The sequence below is a fragment of the Mauremys reevesii genome, linkage group 23 (assembly GCF_016161935.1).
Source record: "Mauremys reevesii isolate NIE-2019 linkage group 23, ASM1616193v1, whole genome shotgun sequence".
Lineage (NCBI taxonomy): Eukaryota > Metazoa > Chordata > Testudines > Geoemydidae > Mauremys > Mauremys reevesii.
In genome coordinates this window covers 21531179-21556386 of record NC_052645.1, presented here as the reverse complement: position 1 = coordinate 21556386, position 25208 = coordinate 21531179, and positions in this window count along the sequence as shown.

Below are 25208 nucleotides of genomic sequence, written 5' to 3'. Positions count from 1 at the left end.
GCTTGGTGCAGATCCACAAAATCCCACCTTGTGATAAATGATGCTTCATCATACTGGGATAGAGCCTGTAATTAGCAGGATATGTGTCAAAGAATCAGTGTCAAAGAATCAGTGTCAAAGAATCAGCTTTGATTTGGCACCACAAGATTTGCACATTTCCTACGTGGAGAACGCTACAGTTTGCTTGAGTGTGACCACACTGGCATCAGTTGTAATTACTTACAGCCTGATTCCACCATACTTATCACTGCTTCAGCGGTTCTGTGGACATCAGCAGGGCCGTTTGCTCTGTGAGGTACAACTCACCATGACTAAAGGCACCAGAAACCATCTCAAGTTGAGCACTGCAGAACAGGGTCTTCAAGAAATGTATTCCTCTTACATCACTTCTAGTCTCCCTTAGCTGCACTTCGCCTAGCGCCGAGGGTCTTTCTGCATACTTGGAATGAAAGCTAGGTGCTACGGGCCTCCACATTCAGTCACATCAGGATAGCTCTTAGCTGTTGCCATGTGAAACTCAAATGTGTTTCTCTCACCACATGTGGCTTTTCTTCACTGGTCATTACTGTAAATTACTGGTATCAGGAAAGCTGAATAATGCAGGTGAGCTACTTGACAGCTGTATTCATGCTACGAGTTATTCCTATTACTGGCACTCATGCAGCATCTTTCTAGAATTTGGTCTGTATCATAATATGATCTAGGCCGGCCATACCAGGTGGCAGGGAATGAGTGAATCTCCAGAAAGCAAACTCTCAGACATTCTCCTTTCTAAAATCCCCTGTGATTCTGATGAACGTAAGCTGCCCTGTGCCACTTTAATGCAAACTTCCAGCACTTACTCAGCAGCTCAGTGGAGGGCTTGGTGACCGTAGCAGTTACAGGGCTCAGATGAACCATTGCAAAACATTTGCTGCACTAAATTCCAAGCACAAGCTGTCTTTTTCTTTGACCTCAAGCACCAATTGTCTTTATGGTCTTTTTTTCCCCATCTTCTGCAGACCTGAAGATCCATTTTTTTAAATTTCATTTGCAAAACTGCATGCTGCCAAGCACCAGCTATCCCATTACAATGTTCATTGCTCAGGGAAGTGTAGGATCTTCCCTGTTACGACTTTATTTACTGTTTGTATCACAGTAGCACCCAAGATCAGGGCCCCACTGTGCCGGGCTCTGAACAGCCACATGGTAAGAGACAGTCGCTGGCCGAAAGATCTTACAGTCTAAACAGATCAGACAGACAAAGGCTGGGAAGGAGGCAAGTACTTGTCAAGGGCAGACAATGAGTCAGCGGCAGAGCTCAACTCCCAGCCCAGTACTCTCTCCACTAGACCAGGCTGATGAAACAGACAGTGAAAATCCATCACTGTCCAAATCTTGCACAGAGCATCCCAGAATATTTTGGGAGCATCCAGTACACAAACACGACCTCAGACACCACAGTGGTGCAGGGGAATTCTTGTTTTCATTTTTTATTGCCGGTGCTATCTTTCCCCATCCTCCAGTGTGGAGTCATTTTCACCCTCCACATAGATAGAGTACGAACAGCATCTGTGCAAACTTCCCCCCATCATCTGGAGATGAAGGGATCCCCACTCAGGATGACAGAGGAGTTCAATCCCAATGCCCCAGTCAATCTTCTACTTCTCTGCACAGACCACCCACAAGGAACGGGGGAATTAATCCCCCTCTGCCTTTTTTTTAATGACTATATCACTTGCCCACTAGGTACCAGACAAAGAAATGATGTCCCATGAGCAGTCACTCTCTCACCACTGCCATGAAATGACCCACCAACAGCCTGTGTCCTACATCCTACCATCCAACCCAGCCTGCCCTGAGTCAGGGCTGGAACCAGGCAATGAGCTAGAAATGAGGGACTCTCTCTCATCTCCTTAGCAATCCCCTAAGCCCTGCATGCCCACAACCATTACAGCTCTTGAGTTGGGGAACTATGGAAAATGTTGTTTGGGGAGAATTTAATACTGTAGGAAGAGAGTTCTTTTTGTTGTGAATACTTCAGCCATTTTACTATCCCTTTTTCTAGCCCAGCTGAAGTAGCACCGTGAGGCATAATTAAAGTGTTTAAAAAGCATTTGTCATTATTAAAAAAAAGGGGGATTTGCAATTTTATTATTTTGCTGCTGTTTCTATTATCTTATGTAAATGAGCCATGTATTCCCTTCCGCAGAGCGGCCGCACAGCGATACGAGTCCCAGCTAGAACATTTCTTGCCAGGCTCTCGCTCTTGAGATTATCAACCGGCAGTGAAGGACTGTAAATACATCTTCTTGAGCTAACCAGGCCACATAACCGTGCCCGCCTCGTTAGCGGCTCACCTGCTCAGCGTGCTGGGGTGGGCTGGCCGAACAGATCCCCAAAGCCCTCGCTCCCACCCAGTGCATGGAAAGTATTAGACAGTCTGGGGCATGGAGCCTTTATGCTAAGGGGGTGCATTGCTATAAAAACGCTAATCCCAGTCCATCCTTTGGTGATCACGCAGCTGCAGCAGATAATTCAGTCAAAATTTCTTTGTAATTTAGCTTGAATGACTGTCCACTCTCTGTACTGTAAAATACACCCCCCCACACACACTTTGCTTATATTCTCTCTCTCCACAATTCACTTTTATGTAAGGGATTTTGTGGTTCCAAGTTGCCTTAAATGCCAGGTAGCCATACAATGGCTCTGTATGTGCTCTCTATCTAGGGCCTTATGCTGGGCCTATCACCCTGGTATCTGAGCATCTTAATATTTTACAGACAGTGCATCGAGCCTGATAGTCAGGGCTGAGGTGCTGACAGGAAAGCTCTGTTTTGGAACCAATGTTCACCCTCAAAGACTGCGTCCCACCACCTGCTCCATAGCGGCCTCAAAGCTTTTCTGCTGGGCTTTAGGATGTGACTAGTTCGATATGCTGCAGAATCACAGAGGGGGTGTGGGGGGAGACAGACTAGGAACCCCAATAATTGGGAGCCTGGAACAGCAGCAGTAGGGTTGCGAATTTTGGTTGGATGTATTCCTGGAGATTTAATTGCATGATAATCTTTAATTAAAGATTGATCTTTAATTCCTGGAGACCCCAGGCCAATCTTAGAGGGTTAGCAACCCTAAGCAGCAGGGAAGGAGACTTCACAGCAGCCCAGGATCAGGAAATCAGATGTATTTTAAAGAGGGCCCTTGTGTAATGAAAAGAACAAAAACCAAACCCACAAACTCATCCCCATCTTTGGCCACTTCCTCTTCATGCAGCTTAAATTTTTAAATACAAAACAATCCACAAACACAAAACTACGCAAGAAATCAGGACTTGCTGATACTAACCCCCCCTCCCTTTCCCCAGCTTTTAAACACCAGCCCTCCTTTCTCCTCTGAGAGGAGTCAGCTCCTACTTATGGTTCTGAGCCTAACCAGGCTCAGCTGCCCCTAATTTCATCCCAGCTGGGAAGTCTCTCCCTGAGCAGGCTGAGACCTCCTGCTCGGATTGCCCCTAGAAGCACCACAGACTGTTATTTAGCTAGGCCAGACAGTGCTGGGAGCAGGGCTGCAGGGGGCATGGGAGGAGATGCTTGCTCTGTGAGGGAGCCTAGCATGAGTTCCAAAGGACGTGTGACTCCACACTGTTCAGTCTCTGGGTCTGTGCCGTTCCCTGCTTTGTGCAGCCTGGAATCTCCCCTGGGGAGAAGCTGCTGCATTTTTCCACATGAACAGTGGCCTCTGCCATGTCAGCAAGGTCCAGAGCCCTCCTACCTCTTAATCTGTACCCCCGGGCAATGCATATTCATGGCATTGCCGCTTGTGCTGCTCAGCCCTCACATCGCCAGACCAGACAGCAAAGGGCTGCGGTGCCCGGTGGCTCCTGCAGCCAATGAGGACCCTAGAAGATGGTATGTAGGCAAAGGTCTCTTCATTGTCTCAGAAACCCTGCTGGAATGAAGAATCCCTCTGGGCTGGCTGTGGCAGACCCTCTGGGTATGTCTACACTGCAATGAAACACCTGCAGCTGGCGCCATTCGGGCTCGCAGGGCTATAAAACCCGCGAGGAGAGAGGTCCCAGAGCCGAGCCCAGAGGTCTACACTGCAATGGGATTGCCCCGCAGCCTGAGCTCCAAGATCCCAAGTCAGCTCACTCAGGCCAGCCAGGGATGGGTAGACACACCCTGTAGCACACGTGCAGCACTGCGTTAACAAAAGCAAACAGTGCCCCGGGGCTAACCTGGCAGAGCGCTCTGGGCTGGTCCCACACGCAGCTTGGCTTTGCAGCTGTTCCCCAGCTCAGGGGAGATCGCAGACCCTCTGCACATGGCTGCTAGTGGGAGCAACAGCCCAGCCACCGTTCGCTGTGGCAACGACACCCTGCTGAGCCCCTGTGTCTCCCAACAGGGTCCGCCTCTCTCTGCTCACCCAGAACACACACTGTGTGATCAACTGGCCTTGGAAGGTAAATACTCAGGGAGGACAACTGCCTCTTAGAGTCCCTGAGTTTAAGACCAAGAGATTATCTAGTCTGGCCTCCTGTGTACTGCAGGCCAGTTGGTTTCACACAGACACACTTATACTGAACCCAGTCGCTTGTAAATTGTCACCTTCTCTTAAAAGTCGCTTAGCGGCAGCAGAGTTTTATGAAGGAGAGTTTCTATCTTCATGGCCTCAATAAACCCTGTGGTAGTTTCAAAAGTCACTTGTCAAAGCTATGTTCTTGCTCTCTTGCTCGTTCGCTCTTGCACGGGCATATGCACGTGACTCGCGTGCACTCTCACACACGTATAAAGAAAAACACTAAAGCACAAGGGGAAACTGACTCACTCAGAATCAAGTGACTTGCCCAAGTCACTGGTAGAGTTGAGGATTGACCCTAGGTCTCCTGAGTTATTGACCAGTGTCTTAACTGCAAGTTTGTCCTTCTTCCCTGCCCTGCAGAAAGGCTCTGATATGGCCCCTGTAAAGGAACGATGGCACTCACCTCTCTAGGGCTGCCTCTGTTTATGAACAACAGAGGAGAAAGGCATGGACTAGCGGGTGGAACACAGGCCTGGGCACCTGGAGTGGTTGAACTGTAATCCTGCTTCACTGCCTCCTGCTGTTGTCTTGGGCAAATTATCTAAACCAGGAGTCCTCAAACTTCAATCGACCATGACCCCATCTGACAACAAAAATCACTACATGACCTCGGACTGAAACCTGAGGCTGCCTGAACCCCACCACCCTGGGTTGGGGAACCAAAGCCAAAGTCTGAGTGCCACTGCCCCGGGTGGGAGGTGGAGGGGCAAAGCTGAAGCCCCAGGGCTTCAGACCCAAGCAGGAGGCCTGTAAACTGAGCCCTGCCACCTGGGGCTGAAGCCCTCAGGCTTCAACCCTGAGCCCCAGCAAGTCTAAGCCAGCCCTGGTGACCCCATTAAATGCAACCCACTTTGGGGTTCTGACCCACAGTTTGAGAACCACTGACCTAAACCCGCCACCATTTCCCCACAATTGCCTGCCCCTTCTGACAGGACTAATGTGGCATAAGGATTTAAGAATAATGTTTAGCATTTACAGAGCTCCTAATTTACCTGTTTGGATCTGAACATTTCTACCACCACCACCACCGCTTGCTTCCATCCTAACCAGGAGCCAAAGTCTGCTCTCCTTTACTCCTGTGTAAATCTGGAATATCTTAATTGAAATGAATGGAGTGATTCAGTGTGTAACCAGTGTAAATGAGAGCCTAGTATGTTATTATCTGCACTTAGCATTTACAACCTACAGCAAATATCTGAAACTTTCTTGGTGCCTTGAAGGCTTAGACAGAGTGAGTGGCCCTGATTGCACTGGGGCCAGGGGTGGCTCTAGGGATTTTGCTGCCCCAAGCATGGCAGGCAGGCTGCCTCCAGCGGTTTGCCTGTGCAGGGTCCACTGGTCCCGCAGCTTCAGCGGACCTCCTGCAGTGCCAGCAGAGCGCCCCCCGTGGCTTGCCGCCCCAAGCATGTGCTTGGTGTGCTGGGGCCTGGAGCCACCCCTGACTGGGGCAAATCCTTCCCACTTGCCCTTGCTACCATCAGCTGGGATAAACCCAACATACCAGCACCAGTGCTTAGTAGTCATAGAATAGAATAGAATATCAGCATGGGAAAGGATCTCAGGAGGTATCTAGTCCAAAACAGGACCAATCCCCAGACCCCTAAGTGGCCCCCTCAAGGATTGAACTCACAACGCTGGGTTTACCAGGCCAATGCTCAAACCATTGAACTATTCCTCCCCCCAAGTGCTATTAGGAGATAAATAATTAGCTAAGTAGACTGGCCACAGTCATTCAGGCCTTGAATGTCCATAGTGGTCTGTCAGGCAGCCATTGTGAAGTCTTAATGCTTGTTTTAATAATACTCTCGTAAAGCCCCTCTCTCCTGGCTACTTCTGGGGTGTTCTTCATATGCCGCGCACGCAAGCAAACTCGAGCTAAGGTAACGCTATCGGAACACTAGAAACACATAGAAATGGCGGATAATGCTATGCAATCTAAACCTGGCAGCCAGCAAGCAAACATCCATCAGAAGTGGGTAATTGATGCTATCTGGGGCCAGTTTATTCCAATCAATATAGCACTCTCTTTACATCGACATTCTCCACAGCTCTCGTGTGTTCTAGAGGTTTAGAAAATGTTATTATCCAGACCCCTAATTCCAACAAATCCCATTATCCAGGCAAATGAAAATAACAAAAACAAAAATTACTGAAATTCTTACGGCTGAATTGCTTGTTGGGGTTTTATTTATTTATTTCGAATGGGATTTACAGTGCATACCATAGGCTCACTGGGCTTAAAAGCAGTTTGGAACAGGGGCCCTCTGGCATCATCTTATGCAAACACTAAACAGTGATTATCTTAAACATTGTACAGCAAATGGCTTCTTGGAGGGCCAAGGCTCTTCTATGCTATTTGAATAAATCTCTTACTCTCTCTCATCTATTTTAGCTTCACACACAAAATTGCAAGCAGGTTCTGTAAGCTTTAAGCATGGCCACTCAGAGCTATTTAATGGCCATGGATTTTAACTAGGAGATTTGGAAACCTTTGGAATTTTTTCTTTAATCTTTTTTTTAAATAAACAAAAACAGGGTTTTTTTCCAGAGTATGCTGCTAGCTAGAAGAGTCCATCAAACACGTTTACTAGCAGGAATGTTTGCTATAACAGCATCATTTAAGTGAATGCTGCAGGATACTTCTGGGAAGCAAATTTAGGATTTGTATGCACCCCGGAATCAACACTGTAAGAGCTACACTCATCCAGTCAGGGAAACAAAATGTGTCATGTGACGTCTGTGTTCAAGAAAAATAGTTCAAATTTCAATGTTCATACTGAAACAACTCTCGGCGAACTGTTTTGAAACACGCCACAAAGCACAATTGATTGCATGAAGCTGGTTCAGATAAAGCTGGTTGAAACTGGTCTGTTATTTTTCATTAAAAATTATTTTCATTCAATTTATTTTGCAAAAAAAATTTCTCAATTAAAAATTAATTTTAAATTTTTTTTCATTTTTTAAAAGACGTTCTTTTGTTTTGTTAAGAAAAAAAATCTGACTTTTCCATACTTTTAAAATCTTCCCTCTTATTTCCACTGGACATAGCAGATGGGGAGAATGGGACTGAGACAAAATGAGGGGGAGAAAACCCTACTTTTGCTCCCTTAAAAAAAAATTTCACCACTAGAAAAGTGAAAGTGTTGCTCTGTGTTACTTTCTCTCAATTAACAAGAGAACGTTAAAAAGCAAGAGGAGTTACTTTACTGACTCAGTATTCAGAGGGCTTCCCTTGAGTCAGGAATGATTTAAGATCCCAAATCAGGAAAGCACTGAAGCATGTATGGATGCATTCCCGAATCGGGGCTTTAATGTCTCAGCATCATGCTAACCAGAGGTGTCTTTCATATGAGATAGAAAATCAAGACTCTAACTGCATCTAGACTTTAAATATTATTTAAACTCCAAAGAAACTGTATGTGAGTCTTCAAATAAAGATTCTCCCCCACGTTTCCAGATCTTCATGGAATGTAACTCGCTAGGTCCCACTGATTTAATGATCCTGTTAATTTTAATGGGCCTTCCCACTAACTTTAATGTGAGTTGGGTGGCTAATAAAACCTGTGCAACTCTTTGAAAATTTAGAATTAAACATTTAGTTGAGTCCATATTTCATGTATTATGGTATTGACCTGTTTGTATCCAGATTATGAAACCACAAATTCTGCAACATGAGTTCATTGCGCAGTTAAAATCCTGAAAGGAGAAACATAAAATAAACTTTGGACTTTATTTCTTCTAAGGTTCCTTAGCATGAGGTTTACTGGCACCCCCTGCCTTGAACTAGCCCATCTTGGGCTGGAAAATGCAATGCCCCACCAGCACAGAAAGAGAGATCTTGATGGTCTGTATGATTGCCCTTGTAAGTCTCCTCTCGCTGTCTGCAAGATAAGCAGTGAGACAAATATGTGCCAGGAAGTAAACCAAGCGTATCACAAAGACCCTGTCAGCGCCGAGGTATGGTACTATGCCACCTTGCCTAAAGGTGCCCACCTGCTAACCCAGATTGCAATACCCAGCAGGTGTGCCAGCCCCCGTTTGCCTGAGAGATTGGAACAAAGACTTTCTTTCTCCCTTTACCTTTTCAAAGGTAACCAAAGGGTGTTCAGAAGCAGATGATACAGGAAGAGTTGGCGGTGGGCCCAGTCTCTACCTTCTGAGCTGATATTTACTCAGAAAACATATCCCACCAGGCATAACAAGGGGGGCCATGCATGCCAGGGCATTGACACAGATCCTGAAAGTGGGTTGGCAGGGCAGAGAGCGCACCAAATGGGCATGCAGTGTGATGGATGTGACTGGCTAGAAGGCTAATTAATCTGGCCAAAGCTGCTAATGCCTAACTGTGCCCCTCAAGCTTCTGTAAACAAGTGACACCTAGGGAGGGAGACTTCTGGGGTGCCCCACATGGGGAGGATGGAGGAGAACATCCTCAGACATCATCACATGGGCACAGTCTATTAGCAAGTTTACAGGAATGGGCAGACGGACTCCGCAAGGATACTAACTTGCCACATCTTCTAAGAGCCCGATCCAAAGCCCATTGAAATCAGTGGACAGATTCTTGCTGAGTTCACAGGGCTTTGGATAGGGTCCTAACATCATTTCCCAGGTGCCTCCACAGTGAACTGGACTCAGCCACCTCTGCAAGGCTGACACTCTAGGACTCAGAGGGGCTGACTTATGCCACCGTACCTGGTTGTTACTGTTACTGTCGCTGGGCGAATGAAAGGAGAATCTGTCCCTTCTCTCTTACATCTGCAGGGAAGCCAGTTTGGTTCCAGTATCAGCACAGGAGCTCAGTTAGTTATAATTATTGCTCCCTTTAATTAATTGATTTTGATGGGGTTTTGGATTCTACCAATACCCACCGCTTTGTAAGAATGGAGAATCCTGAAGCTAAAATCCCTCCAGTACATACTGAGAGTGCATTTTAAATAAAATAAAAGTCCCATTATAGACTTACTTCTAGTGAATTTCACCTTGTTTTGCTGCACAAAATGTGAAGAAAACCCCACACATATAACCAACATTCTGCTAGTCAGTGCTGGAATAATAGTGGCTGGTGTCCATGTTTAGTAGCAACCCACACATCCTCCCTGTGACGGGTTCGGCCACAGAGACTCCCCTCGAGACTGTCACTCGATGAGCTGGGATACCAGGGAGAACAACCCTCCTGCCAGAACAGGTGCTCCTCCACTCCTGTCTTGCTGAGTTAGACACACCAGTCAGCTCCAGCACAGACCCAGAGGTTGGGTCAGGCCTCTCTGCAGTTCATTGAAACTGAGATTCACTCAGCCCAGGGGCTTCTCAGTTAACAGGAACTTTCCCAGCACCCAGTGTTCAGCCTTTCTGGGAGCCAGAACCCCAAATAAATCCATTTTAATCTGTATAAAGCTTATACAGGGTAAATTCATAAATTGTCCGCCCTCTATGATTTTCATATAGAGATATGCACAGCTGTTTTCTCCCCCAGGTATTAATCACTTACTCTGAGTTTATTAATAAACAAAAGTGATTTTATTAAGTCTATAAAGTAGGATTTAAGTAGTGTCAAGTAATAACAGACAGAACAAAGTAAGTCACCAAGCAAAATAAAGCAAAACCACGCAAGTCTAAGCCTAATACATTAAGAAACCGATTACAGGTAAACTCACCCTCAGAGATGTTCCAATAAGCTTCTTTCACAGACTAGACTCCTTCCTAGTCTGGGTCCAATCCTTTCCCCTGGTAGAGTCCTTGTTAGTTCCAGTAGACATCTCAGGTGGTAGGCAGGGGTTTTCTCATGGACTGGCAGCCCCCTTTGTCCTGCTCCACCCCCTTTTATAGCTTTGGCACAAGGCGGGAATCTTTTGTCTCTTTGGGTCCCCACCCCTCCTTCAAAATGGAAAAGTACCAGATTTAAGATGATTTCATTATCAGGTGACATGGTCACATGTCACTGTAAGAGCCCTAGTCTCCATTCCCCCTGGGCTGGCCCACACATACACAGGGAGGCTTTCAAATAACTAGGGCCATTTACAACTGATTGTTTCTGGAGCACCCTTAATGGCTTCTACTTAATATATTTACATCAGTAATACAATTTTATATCTTATTCTCCTAACTCCAGACATAGAAATAATACATGGAAACAAATAGGATGAACACACTTGGTAGATTTTAAGCTTTGTAATGATACCTTACAAGAGACCTTTTGCATAAAGCATATTCCAGTTACATCATATTCACATTCATAAGCATATTTTCATAAAGCATATGGAGTGCAACGTCACACTCCCCAACACCTCTCTCTTCACAAGGGGAATTACAACATCTGTCTGAGACCTATTCCAATAAAAATAGACACCTCACATGAAACTGGAGTGGTGGTGTGAAGATAGAAACACAGAGCAACACCGGCACCATCTGCCTTTGCAGTAAATGCTTTCAATGAAGAGGTGACCCATACAACATATCCTGGTCCTGTCAAGATCTGGATGACCAAGGCCTTTAGGATATTGGGTCCATAAGCTGCAGTTTGAATCCTTGGTAGTTCACCCACTTACACCACTTCAGCATCTGGCCGATCATCTCTAGACAGCAAAATAAATTTAAGAAGCTGAAGAATAAATGGATAGTACGAAGAGTTGGCTGGAAAATGATAAATATTTTCTGCTTTCATTTTGGTTGAATTTTTTGGAAATTTGGGGGATTTTCAACAAAGCAAAATGTTTGGTTTTCAGTGTTTTGAGTCTGCCTCCCTTCTCTTCCGTTTCCCTTTATTTACCACCAGAAGAAAGGGGGAGAGGGAGGAACAAAACCGAGAGTCAGAAATGATTTTTTTTCTGTTAAAATTTTCAATTTGTGCAAAAATTCATTTTTCATTCGAAAAAATGTTAAAATAAACAAAAAAATCAACAGGGTTTTAATGTAAGTGAGAAACTGGTTGGTCACATTTTCAAATGATGCTGCTTGCATGCACTTCCCCTTGCCTGCCGGGGCATGGGGTGGTGAGCCCAAACATTTGGAGCTACATTCCTTTAAGCAGGAACATTTAGAAACATTTTTCTTCTGGTGTAAACTGGACTATGTAAAAACGTCTTTCATAGTCTAGTGGCATGCCTAAGGCAGCATCCTAATTAGTTCATCAATAACCCAGAGCAGCTGCTCAAAAAGAATTCAGCTGTTCAAAGATGGAAAAGTCCATTAACTTTATTGCATAAAATGTTGGACATGGTTAGACAGAGAATCACTGCCAAATTATATAAACTACCAAATTGTGCCAAATGAAAAGAGTGCAGACAGGACAAGGCATTTTTTAAACTGTCATCACCCCTAAAGAGAAAGGAGGAGCCCTTTATCTCCCTTAATATTGCTATTGAAAAGTGACCTGTCTGATGGCTGCTTCGGAGTCCATCACTATGCTGGACAAAGAGATGCCTGGGGTTTCTTTAAAGTCATTTTTAAAAGAGATTTTTCTTTCAGGCAGGCAGCAAGTTTAAGGTCATAAAATGCTAACTGAAAATAATTTATGTACCATACATGTATTAGTGATGAGAAAACCTTAGAGTCTGGCTTTGTTTCAGCTCAGCATCCAGAAGTCTAGATGCAGCCCTGATCCTTGCAGATCTGTGCAGGGAATCTCTCCGGAGCAGCCTTTTTTTTTTCTAGGAGATTCTCAGCACTTCTAGCTCTGGTCACAGCCAGAATCCTGATGAACAACCACAGGCACAACGAGCAGTTTGGTTTGGTTTTAAAAACTACTCAAACCTTCCAGCATCTCAGAAAAGCTCCTATTTGAAATTAGTTGTAAAGACGAGTGGAGGCATCTTAAGGCATTTTACAAACGATGTACAATTAAAGTAATAAATAATAGAGTCTGCAAGCAACTGCTGGCTCATGTGATATGACTGAAATCAGCAAGGGAGCGTCATGTTGTGATTCAAATGGTGAAAGAGCAGCAGTGCCATCTGTAAGATCTCCAGGCAGCGAGATCACAACAGCCCCCCGTGGTGACACAGTTAGGTACCTATGAGATAAACAGGCCAGCACTTTGTGGGAACAAGCATAAAGAAGTGATAAGACTGTGGGTCAGATTCCCACTCACTCCATTTCTGTGCTTGCAGCAAGGACCAATGTCGCCTTAAGCCGTCTTCATGCTCCCGAGGTTGCCAGTTCCCATGATTTTATCATAAGTCTCTTAATATTTGGTGTTGTTTTTTAAAGCCCAAGGGACTGTTATTACACAGGGATCACAGCTTTCATTAAAAAGAAGTTTCTAGCCCCATGGCTGCAGAGAAAAGCTTGAAAACATGACCCCTAAAATCTCAGAAGCCAGAAGAACCCGTTTTTAATTATTATTTTTTTTAAATCTCATGATTTTTTAAGCCCATCCCATGACTTTGGGTTCTGGCACATGAATTATTGGGATTGGCAATTCTGTACTGTGCAGGCCTCAGGAGACCCTCTGGGCTTAGATAAACTGAGAATAGCTTTAGTGCCATGGGCCCCCCCTTTCCCCCCATCCACTTCTACACTGGCTAGGGGGGGTTCCCACACAGAGAATTGTTCCCAGGAAGCTGTTTCTGCCCACTGCACTGCCTGGCTGCCTGAGTGTGAAGAGAATGAGAAAGCTAGGCCCAGGATTCCAAAAATGCTTTAACAAGTTGAAAGAAAAATCTTGAATGTAAAATGGAACTAATTTACCATATGGAAATAAGACATAAAAATACTCAGAGGGGCAAAAGCTCACAAAACCCCATACACTTATAATCAAGTACAATGAGCAAATTATTACATTTTTCACTAATTGTGCGGTTTGAAAACATCCTGCAATATAATAAGCGATACAAAAGGCTTAATAGCTCTCAAGTTGGTGAGGAGAGAAAGAAAGTTATTCTTTATCTGCACATAAATGTGATAAACAATACACAGTAATAATTAGCAGCAATTATCTGGTATAGTGATTATCTCTGGTAATGACCTAGAAAATGAACCCATATATCTAAGGGCTCACAGAACATAGTCTATAATGGGTACTCATCTTAGACTGGCACATTTAATTGAGCTGGCTGCACATGCTTTGGGTCAGCATTCCAGGAATAGCCTTACCTTCTGCTCAAGGCTTTGATCCTGAAAGTGATCAGCCAATGGGATTTGACTGATTTCTATGGGAGCTGAATGCCCCTCAGAAGCCTGATATCTACAAAGGAATATTTCAATAAGGGACCACTGGAAAACCTGATGCAGCACAAATGAATGGGTCATCCCCTATCTGCAAGATATTATAGGGCATTCCAAAATGACTCGTGATTTTGGATGCCCAACTTAAACACTGAAAAGGGTCTGATTTTCAAAAGTGCTGAGCATCTGCCCTCTGGAACTTGGGCCTCTTTAAGGCGATTCATGCTGGGCACCCTAAATCACCAGTCACTTCTGAAAATTTAGCCTAGATCTCCTGAATTGAGAGAGAGAATTCCTCCTCATGAGAGGGTTGTCCAGCTGCAGGGAGAGTGACTTTCAGCTATCTGACCTCACTAGGGGAGAGTTGTGGCCACGCCAGTCTGGTCTTTCTGCCTGGTCACTGTCTCCAGGGTAGGTTTCCATGCACATCTTTGACTTGAGACTTGGGATACTCTTGCTATACATTTTACTTCCCAAATGTATTTTCCTAAATCAATCAGTGGTTCCACTGCTGCCTCTTAGATGAACATCACATGCCCTGCCCTTGCATCTTCTCAACTGAGCAGTCCTTTCCTGTGACAAATCTCATAGAATCATACAAGTGCTTCAAAATGGATTCCTTGAGGACCTGCTCATTGATTTTTCCAGGGACCGAGGTGAGGTTGACCCCTCTGTAGTTCCCCAGATTCTCCTTCTTCCTTTTTTTAAAGATGGGCACTATATCTGACTTTTTCCAATCGTCCGGGACTTCCCCTGATCACCACGAGTTTTCAAAGATAATGGCCAATAGTTCTGCAATCACATCAGTCAATGCCCTCATCACCCTCAGATGCATTAGATCCGGCCTCATGGACTTGTGCATGTCCAGCTTTTCTAAATAGTCCTTAACCTGTTCTTTCACCACTGAGGGCTGCTCACCTCCTCCCCATACTGTGCTGACCAGTGCAGCAATCTGGGAGCTGACCTTGTCTGTCATGACTGAGGGAAAAAAAGCATTGAGTACTTCATCTTTTTCCACATCAGTTGTCACTAGGTTGCCTCCCTCATTCAGAAAGGGTCCCACACTTTCTCTGACCTTCTTGTTGTTGTTAACATTCCTGTAGAAACCCTTCTTGTTACCCTTCACATCCCTTGCTAGCTGCAAATCCAATTGTGCTTTGGCCTTCTTGATTACACCCCTGCATGCTTGAGCAATATTTCTATACTCCTCCCTAGTCATCTGTCCAAGTTTCTACTTCTTGTAACACTTTTTGTGTTTCAGCTCACCGAAGATTTCACTGTTAAACCAAGCTGGTCACCTGACATATTTGCTATTCTTTCTCCAGATTGGGATGGTTTGTTCCTGCGCCCTCAATAAGGCTTCTTTAAAATACAGCCAGCTCTCCTGGACTCCTTGCCCCCTCATATTAGCCTCCCGGGGGATCCTGCCCATCAGTTCCCTGAGGGAGTCAAAGTCTGCTTTCCTGAAGTCCAGGGTCCGTATTCTGCTACTCTCCTTTCTTCCTTTTGTCAGGATCCTGAACTTGACCATCTCACGGTCACTGCTGCCCAGGTTGTCACCCACTTCTACTTCCCCTGCCAATTCTCCCCTGTTTGTGAGCCGCAGGTCAAGAGGAGCATGGCCCCTAGTTGGTTCCTCCAGCACTTGCACTAGGAAGTTGTCCCCAACACTCTCCAAAAACTTCCTGGATTGTCTGTGCACTGCTGTATTGCTTTCCCAGCAGATGTCAGGGTGATTGAAATCCCCTATGAGAACCGGGACCTGTGATCTGGAAACTCCTGTTAGTTGTCCAAAAAAAGCATCTACCTCATCCTCCTGGTCTGGTGGTCTATAGCAGATGCCCACCACAACATCACCCTTGTTGCTCTCGTTTCATATGAGTCAGAGTTTGCAGGATCAGGCCCATTTTGCAATAGGACCCACTCTTTAAATATTCTCAGCTTCTTATCTAGAAGGGAAGAATGCTGCAAACTCCTGTAGGAATTGCCAAAACAGAAATAATAATAATACCTACCTCTTATTTAGCACTTTTCATCAGTAGATCTCAAAGCACTTTAGAAAGGAGCACAGTACCTTTAGCCCCATTTAACCAATGGAGAAACAGAGGGTTGAAGTGACTTGCCTGAGGTCACCCAGCAGGCCAGTAGCAAAGCTGGGAATAGAAGCCAGGGTCACCTGCTTCCCAGTCCAGTGTTCCACCTACTAGGCCACACTAACAGATGAAGGTCCAGTGCCTCGGAAACAGTTGTTAACATTTTATTTCACATTGTACATTTGGAAATGTGTCCAAAGGTTTCTAGGTGTCTTTATAAGATCTGCCAACCAACCTAGAAAAGGAAACATAAACGTAAATTCCAGGAGCCAGCAAATGAGCAACCTAACTCCCAAAAATACAATTATCATTGTATAGGAAAAGAAATCACCCTGCACGATTCCACACCTGAACCCCAGTGAGAACAGAGTTGGTGGGGGGAGCAAGCCTGAAACACAGGGCTCCAAAGCAGAACAGGAGGAGGGGTTGGGAAAGTCATTCTTAGCAAGATTATGCTTTCAGTATTTCAAGCCTCACCAATTTTTATTTTATTTTATTTTTGGGGACACAGGACAGCAGTGCGTCCTACAGGTGGAAACTGGGCGTATGTAAACTATAAAATTCTCCCCTGTGCAGAGGGCCAGAAACACAAGTCCTGTGCACCACATGTCTCCCTTCAGCTCAGTGCAAACTGTAAGATCTTAAAGTGCCCCTCTGCTGTTCTAACAAGTAGCCACTCTCTGCACAGCCCTGTTTATGTATCTATTTGCTTCTTCTTGACCCAAGAAAAAAAATCACAGCAAAGTCCAACAGACAATATGGGGGCTCCTAGTCACTTAATCACCTCCATAATTATTTGGGTATTTGCAGTAACCACTTCTTTTATAACTAATTAGCAAAATTAATCAACAGGGTAAAGATTCCAGTCAGAAATAATTGACAAAAATAATTTCCCAGTCGCACCGAGAAGCTCCATTTCATTCCACTCTGGGTGCCGTAAATTCCCATCAAGCTAAGAAAATATAGAGTAATTTGAAAACACTGATATGGCAATAAAACACTGATCTCAGGCAAATGGAATTAGGTAACATAAAAACTGGACCATATATTATCCTGCTGGAAAATTCTCTCGGGCAAAATTATGTTATTAAAAGTTTGGGAAACTTAATGCAAACACTTTGATCTTTCTCCAGTGGAAATAAACAGGACACAGAGATGACAATGCAACATTTCCCTTTGCTGGAAAGAGGTTGGTTGGATTCTGAACTTGCTGAAATAGTCCTCTCTCTTCTGGGTTTTCCTATACACTGCAGATTCTCCCTGGACTTCGGCATTTATTTAGGGAAAGAATATTTTCATTGTGCCCTTAAGAATGATGATGCAAGTTCCTGAAGGGGTCACAGCCAAGGTTTATAAGAATGGTATGTTTAGATTAGGAAGATCATTAATAAAGAACTCTCAAGCTGCTCAAGGGGGGAAAAAACATGTAACAGGCTAAGCTAAAATTTTCATTTCAAGCTGCGTTAAATATTTGACTGGATACAATTACACTGTGTATGTTACACAGAACGTGGCTGGCATGTTACAGAATCAGCTTAGAAGCAGACGGTGAACTCCAGGGCTCCCCTCAACCCTGTTACAGCCCGTGTTCATTGAAAATTGTGAGCTGCTCAGATATTGCAGTGATGTGGGCCAGATAAACAGGCTATTAAACAAATTTTTTTCATACAAAACATTACTCACTGATGAACATTTAGTTGCTGTCTATAGCATCCTTCTGTGTCCCTGCAGAGATGTCTCTATAATGCCACAGTGCTGAACTGGAAAGGAGATGGATGAAATAGCTTAATAAGCCTCTCCTATCTCTGATTCCTATAATTCTATGTGCTGGGAGAAGCACACAGCAGATACTCAAAGATGTCTTCACTGAAACTTTGATGTGTCAAAATACTGCAGGCTAGAAGGTTGGCAAGTATAGGGACACGTGGTTTTGTGCAATACGAGATTCATCCAGTGCATGCTGAGGTCAATGAAAAGACTCCCATTCACTTCACTGGGCTTTGAGTCCAGCCCTACACACAGGTTTTAACTCAGCTAAGACTTCTGTGTTTTAATCCCAGCTCTGCCACTGTTTCATTGTCTGACCTTGAGCAAGTCACATAGGACTTCCTGTTTCACTTTCCCTACCTGTGTAACTAGAGATAATAATATTTGCTTACTCACCACCCAGGGGTGTTTTGAGAATTAATTAGCTGATTTTTACACACCACTTTGACATAAAACACTTAATTAGCAGGATCTGGAGATTCTAGTCCAAGTGTTGGTCTCCTCTGCTTTGCTTTATAGGAATTAATATATCTCTATTACCCTGATTTCTTCCCTGCCTTGTATCCAACTCTTACAGAATTTAGCTGACACAGCTGTTAGGTGGTTTAGATGTATTCAGTTGAGTTTAGTTGAATATCATTGGTTACCAGGTTTTCCTCAGTGTCTATGAAGGCTTGAAAAGGTTCTTGCACCCTGGAGGTAACGGTGGCCAGTGCAATGGCATCTAGCCCACTCCTGCGCCAATACAGAATTGCACATGCAATGCATTCCTTAGGGTTCGGGCCAGTTCACCTTAGCAAGCTGTTTGCCTCATATGCTTTAGGATGATGCAGCCTTATACAGAGTTCCTTGTGGGGGCTGGGTCTTGATCCAATTCTCATTGAACAAAAAGAGCCTTTCCAATGGGCACTGAAGTGAACTCCGGTTGGGGTACCCGCAAATGTGTAATGTCCTTTGACTGTGGAATCTCCTATAGGTGGGGCTTCATTTCACGGTGTCACCAGTGGATTTCAGTACTGCATCAGGTTTCTGTTTATTCAGCTGCATTTTAATTAAGGTTTGTTTTCTTTGATACTTGTTTCATATTGCACAGACCTCTAGGATGCCGGCACTGAGCACAACACACAAAATACAATGGCAGGTTATGTGCTGTGTTTAGCTGAGAAACAGCTTTGTGGTACTTAGCGAGGGAAGACCTTGAGAAACAATTTGATGAGAGGCGGCCAATTTGTATTTGCAAGAGGGAGGTTTTGCTTAACAAACTCGCTGGATGTGTTCCAAGATTTCACTGCCATGCAAGACAAGGGAACTAGAATGGGCCATTATATCTGTATACTTAGCTGTTCCAAAATGTACCATGATATATTGTTATGTCTAAGAAAAGAGGTCATGTATCAGGAAATAGTTGCTGGAGCACTTATTGAGAGATATGTCACTTTGGGGGCTTCATTCTTATGGCAGATGTCTGGGTTTTTCATTAAAAAAATATCAAATGCAAGATTCTTCATTGACTACACAGGAAAAATAATGAAGAAAAAAGAAAAGATTTAGAAAGTTTTGGATTATGTATGGCCTTTATGGAAAAGTCCTACAGAATTTAATAGAAAAAATCACCCTTTTTATAAAATTCTTTAGATTGGTTAAAAAAAAATCTTACAGAAGGGATCTCATTTTCTATAGGCCTTTCCCATGGCAGGGTAGTAAATTAAAATGCAATTATTTACCATCTTTGATGCTCAGCCAAAACTGTGGCATAGATTTTTCTAAATTTTTCTGTAAAATCAATGTTCTTCTTTGTGCGTGTTTTCAGTTAAATGCTTCACTTTTGATTTTCTATATGAAAGAATAACAATAGCCCCTCAGCCATGAGTGACCCTAAAAATAGCAAGCTAGAATGTGTGGTCCAGCACTCATGAATGAGTCTACAAGAACAAACCAGGGTGCTCTTGCATGATGACTTAGGGAATAGACTGAAAAAAAACCCAGTATCAATCAGTATTCAACCATCTATGGGGTGTTACTTTAGGGTCTAGACAAAGTTTAGACAATACTGAGGTGATTGTTTTTTTCAAATTTAGAAAAATATCTTGGCCGTGTCTATTTAATATAAACCAACACAAATGAAGTGATCTGGAGGAAAATACAGAGTACATATTAAATGGAATAGTTGTCCAGCATACGGATCTTGTGAAGGAATCCTTCAAGCTATCTACATCACATAAGAGCTGACCAAAAACATTTTAAAAAGTAAATTGTTACAAGCGTGTCCTGCAAAAGAGATGTCTGCATGTACGCAGATAGTGAGATGATGCGCCAATGGACGACATTCAAGACTTTACAGCAATGTTAATAGCAGCATTGTTGTAGCTGGGCTGGTCCCAAGAGATGCGAGAGACAAGGTAGGTGAGGTAATGTCTTTTACTGGACCTACTGCTGTTGCTGGAAGGTACAAGATTTGGAGCTACAGAGCTCTTCCTCAGGTCAGTGGAAGGAAACAGAGTGAGAAACAATGAAAGCTGTTTTGACAGGCTGCAAATGATTTACTGTGTGCAGCTTTTTACATGGTGCTCTTCGTATAACCAGGATGCAGAGATGCTTTGAAAGAAGGGTGCCAAATGAATCAAAGGACGTGAAAGGGTCATTGTGCCCCCTAAAGCAGATAGGACTGTGTGCTTTCTCTTCGGATAAATATTATTGCTTTGGACTGGGTATCTTGTACAGCAAACAGCATATTTCCTTGCTTCAAGGATATTTCTCTCGAGGACAGATTGCAGCGTCTGAACCTAGTTGCACCAAGACAGAGAAGATTCTGAAGTCACCAGATGGAAGAGGTCACGGTTGCAAATGGGTTCAATAAAGTGGAACATAACGAATCCCTCCAGGTGCTGAGACCATCAAAACCATCCTAAACAGGCAAATCACTCCTGAGGTTTGGGGAGGGGGGAGGTTCTTAAAAGAGAAACAAACCTTTAGAAGAAGCTGCCGGATAAGGTCAAAGAACAGCCAGTAGACATGGGTTTAGGAGACAGCTGGACATTTTTATGGTAAGAAATAGAAGCAGAGGAATAGTCAGAGGATTAAGGAAGGCGAGATAAAAGCAGAGGTGGGGACTGAGATTAATTTTAAAAGGACGGGCTTCTGGAGTGCAGTGGCTTTTTCTTGTACAGTAATTTCTTATGGCCTTATCTTTATAAGCAGTTGGGCTTTCTGTCATGTAAAGTCAAGGTTACAGAATGACCTGTTTCTAGCTGAAGGTGTCTGAGCGGGAGAGTTGTGCACATCTTTCCCCAACTACAGGACAGAGGAGCTGCTGTTTTGCAATTTGATTGCTAACCACAAGCATGGAGTAGCCTTCAGACACAAGCCGAGTAAAAGGCAAACTGCAAAAAGTTTCAGGAGAGCTGTTTGGATAAGCCTTGGGAATTTGACCCATTTGATTTAATCACGGGATCACATATTCTGACTTCAAATATAACTATATTGTATCCTATTTTTTTCTACAACCTTAGATACTCATCATTTCTTAGGTGCCTATTTAACAAGCTTAGCAAAACAAAAACTTCAACAAACAACCCATCTACACATACTAAATATGCCATTTCTGGACACTGATCACTTGGTCAAATCAAAATCCACTTCTGCTGGCCAGACCATTTTTGTTGGAACTTTATCAACATGCTTAAATGCTTTGCTGGACCGGGGTCAGAGTGCTCAGCAATTTGCATGGTCGAGCCTTTGGTTTCTCTACGCCTCCGTTTCCCACATGTAAAGTGGTTATAATGATATTTCCCTGTGTCACTGGGCATGCTCGGAGGATTACGTCCAACAATGTTTGTGAAGTGCTCAGGTCTACAGAGGGCTGAATAAATAGCCAGATAGATATTTGTGCTATATAGGTCTGGGCAAAAAAATGCCAATTATTTTGCAAGGGGAAATTGCATTAACATTTTCATTTACAAAAATTTCCTGTGAAATTTGTGTGGCTTTTCCCCAAATCCTATCCATACCCCAAAAGTAAACTAACTAAATAAAAAAGATTGTCAAAAATTATTTCTTTTATCAATAAAAATGAAAAAAAAATAGTTTTAAGTTTCTGGTTTTGTTTGTTGGGGAAAAACAACAACAACAACAACAACAACAACCACCACCCCCAAATATTTAACCAAAATGAACATTTTTGTTTTGGTTCAAAACCCATTTTTCTTTCCCAAAAATGTTCAATTAAAAGAATGTCAACCGACGCCTGTGGTGTAGAAGCACATTTTTATGACTTTGAGGGAAAAAATGTTCTAAAGTTACTAAAGCCTGGAGTTGTCTTTACTCTGCCCTCTACGCATTGCTGGGAAGAGATACTCCAGAACAATTGTGCCTGAAGAAAGCAAGCAAGCCAGGAAGGGGGGAAACCTGTTTTCCTTACCCTCCAAAAAAGAGAGCAATTTTTCTTAATTATCTATTTAATTTTACAATCCAAGCAAAAGTCAGATGAATGTATATTTTCTACCCCATAACCAACTTATTGCAAAATAGGTTTTATTGATGTACTGAACTTGCACTTTAAATTATTATGAAGTGTAATAAAATGCAATAAAATCATCAATTTTCCACAGAAGATGAGCTAAATAAAAGTTAGTTACAATTTACAATCCAAGTTCTTGTATAGCATGTTACAGCCCAAGGTTAAATATACAGGGGAGCAGAGCCACATTTCAGTTTACAACACAATCTGGCAATTTCAGATTTAAGAGAAGCTTCATGAATTTAATTTTCGTTTTTATTTTATTGCTGCTTTTTTCGCTGTAGTTCTGGATTAGTGAATCCATCAGATACATGAAAGAAAGCAGGACAACATCAAAACTAAAGACAGTGAAATAAAAATATACTGTTTTTCCTCCGTAAGTCTCTCAGTTAGGCAGAGGCTCAAGAGGACAAACCAACTCAATTCACTCCTCCTTGTCTCCAAGGGATACTATCATGGCTGTTTCCTATGAGGAAAGTTGGCTGTAACTTCCTCCATCTGCAACTTGTCAGTACTGCTCCTACCGTCGTGCAGAGGGTGGAGGAGTGTTGTGAGGTATGTGAGAGAGGGAGCAACCTCTGCAGTCTCCTGTTGCTGGCTACTGCTTCTGTTAGTATGTTAAATCCTCTGCTGCAGAGAACTCCAGAGGGCTACATGGCTGCGTTACCAGCAGCCAGTATCAAGGCGGCTGATTATAAAAGGAATCTCAGATACTGCAGTGATGGGACCATACAGTGTCTAACCCAGAAAGCAACACCCAGAAAGCATCACTGCACCCTACTGTTTGGGTATCTTTTTTATTCCCAAAATATCCTTTCAGCATAAACAGTTGGCTTGTTTCCTGTACACAAATGCATGCATGCTTCTCCCCTGTGGCAATACAATGCATCGAAAATTAACTCCTATTTTTAGCCTTGTGTTATGAGACACATTTGTAATTCCATCTGTGTTCGTGATAAAAATATCCTCTATGGTGAAATTTCCTTTAAATTAAAGGCCCAAAAGAAAAAGCTCTTTAAAGTGCTCAGATAAAATTCTGGCCAATTTATTCCTAAACCTTCGTATTATTTTATTTTAACCAGGTGATAGATGTAGATTTATGTATGGGCCTCAGAGAAAGAAAGAAACCATTGTGTGTACAAAGAAGAGGAATTTATGGCAAAAGAACATTTGTCAGTTTTATATATTTTTTCTCGTTATTCACGATTAATGAGGCCTCATTCTCTTCTTTAGTAAAATGATTTCTTCTGTTGTCCCATAGGATCCATTAGACTTTTTAGAATATCAATCCAATTCATCCCTTCCTGAGATTTTAAATTAATCACACTGATTACAGCTTTATTTACTCACTGAGGTCTACTTAGTTGTTTCATTGTTGCTGTAAAAAGCTTGTTATTCTTTTTAATTGAACTAGCTTTTGTAAACTGCATGCATTCTCACTAATTACTTTCCTTGATGAGACTGGAGTTCCTAATTAGTAATTCCTCTCCTGAAATCTGTGATCTGACAAGGAAAATTAAGTGGCACGTGGGCTAATTTTAGGGTAGGTGGGATCTGGACTGAGAAAATGAAACTAGGGGTGATGTGACTGAAAATGGCAAAGGAGCACTGGGCACTTGGACATCTTTTGTGCTTTAAATACGTGTTCTGTTTTGATCTATGTTCACCTAACGAGTCACAGCCTGGATTGCCAGGAGCCACTGTGGTAAAGTGAGGTGACCAGTGCTAGATCCTGGTACTAAGACAGGGAATGCCGAGACAGAAATTGCTCAGTGCTTCTGGTTTTCCAAAATGCACACAGACTGAGTCAAGTTCTGCAAGGATATGAGTGATTGGCATCATTTGTGTTACCGTCGCGACTGAGTGTGGGTCCCCACTGGGCTCATTGCTGCACAAATTCCACAGCCAGTCCCCAGCAAGATGGTTTTACAATCTAAACAGATGAGGCAGACAAAGGGTGGGACAGAACACGCAGGGACTTGGCCAAGCTCACCAAGCAGCTCAGTGACACCGATCTCCTCATTCTGAGTCTAATGCCCTGTTCGCTTCACCTCACTGCTTCAAAAGCAGGGCCCCTGAATAACTTACCTCCCGCCCCCACTGAACTGGGTCCTGAGATGTGTACGGGAGCTGTACCTTATTACAGGCTGGATTTGGCCCCTATATAGAACCTATATCTAACCTCGTATTTGACTCTTTTGTTTCTGTGATGAATGTAATGTAAATCCTTCACCTGCAATACTGTATTCTAACATTCCCTCAGAGGTGCAAGGTCACCTTTTGCAAAGTCCCTTGATGGTTCTATGTTTATTTTAGCAAGATTTCTTCTTGGGGCAAATACCATCACGATAGCTTGCTGGCTTTTAGCAACTCAGACACCTTCCCTCTTCCACTGAACGGTGTGGTTCTATTCAGTTGGAATACCGTGGGCTATTTGACTAGTCTAATGAGTGCAAGTGGTAGAGAGGTAGGGAAAATATTGGAAAAAATGTTTTGCCACTATTTAGCCAAATAAAAGTTGCATTTGCATCACTTGATTTCTCACTCTTTTTGAGTTCACGTCCCATAAATCCTCTAGCATCTGAGTATCCTGTCAGATATTCACAAAACCCAGGAAATTTTAAGGGAACATTAGGAGGACATATGTGGGAAGTGAATTCTGAGCATGCACTTATGAATATCTGCATGAAAAACCTAATTCTAATTCTAAGGTTACACTCATCCAACCAGGAAACAGAAACAATTCCATGTGACCTGCATGTACAATCAAAACCGGCCAGCACAACCTGAATTCCCCTTACTGAATGCTCACAAAGATCTGGTGGTGGGAGCAAGCTACAGACAAAGAATTAGTCACAAACTATTCAGTACCACACTTCAAACAGCTGGTGCGTTTGAGAAGATTGTAGGTTGCTGGCATGCAATTTCGGAACAGCGAGAGAGGCTAAATTAATCAAAACCATTATTTGTTATGAACTGTTTGCTCTTGTCCATAGTCAAGCCTCTACTAATGGGCGTTTCAACTGGGATAGAGGCTGTGCAGGAATCACCCACAAAATGCATCCACCTTTGGGGGTGAAACAACAAATACTTTACCAGTGACAGAA